This window comes from Carlito syrichta, unplaced genomic scaffold (genome assembly GCF_000164805.1).
Source record: "Carlito syrichta isolate Samal-C Ts95f unplaced genomic scaffold, Tarsius_syrichta-2.0.1 Scaffold104783, whole genome shotgun sequence".
Taxonomy (NCBI): domain Eukaryota; kingdom Metazoa; phylum Chordata; class Mammalia; order Primates; family Tarsiidae; genus Carlito; species Carlito syrichta.
Genome location: NW_007048879.1, coordinates 67,919 through 68,766, shown reverse-complemented (window position 1 = coordinate 68,766; position 848 = coordinate 67,919).

Below are 848 nucleotides of genomic sequence, written 5' to 3'. Positions count from 1 at the left end.
TCCTGGAAGACTGGGTCCACTCTCCTGGTGGGCATCACAGAGCAGAGGAGGGAAGGTGCAGCCCACCGGGGCTCAGAACGATACTCCAAGATGGGGCAATGGGAGCGTCACCATCCTTCATCCAGACACCTTGCGCCTGCCATCACCGATAGCCTTACTGCTTTATTTATTTTTAAAAATTTTAAACATGTATTCATTTATTGCAAAGGGTATCACTCTGTCATTCAGACTGGAGTGCAGTGGTGTGACGGCAGCTTACTGCAGCCTTGAACTCCTGGTTTCAAGTGATCCTTCCACCTCAGCCTTCTGGATAGCTGGGACTACAGATGCGTGCCACCACACTCAGTTAGTTTTTAAATTTTTTTGTAGAGATGAGGTCCATATGTTGCCCAGGCTCTTTCTTACATTCTTTTTTTTAGTCCAAGTCTCACTCTGTTGCCCAGCGGCACCATCACAGCTCACTGCAGTCTCAGCCCACGCGCCATCATGCCCGGCTAATTTTTAAAAAATTTTTGTGGAGATGAGGTTTCACTATGTTTCCCAGGCTAGTCTTGAGCTCCTGTGATCAAATGATCCTCCTGCCTTGGCTCCCAAAGTGCTAAGATTACAGGTGTAAGCCACCACGCCCAGTCTCTTTCTTACTTTTTAAGCCAGCCACTTCACAGTGTTGGTTCATAATAAGTTTGTGGTCTATTAAGACCCCCAACTCAGCCGGGCTTGGTGGCTCAGCCTGTAATCCCGCGCTTTGGGAGGCTGCGGTGAGTGGATTGCCTGAGCCTGCAGGTTCATGACCCACCTGGGCAACTTGGCGAGACCTCATCTCTACAATAAATCAAAAATTAGCCGGG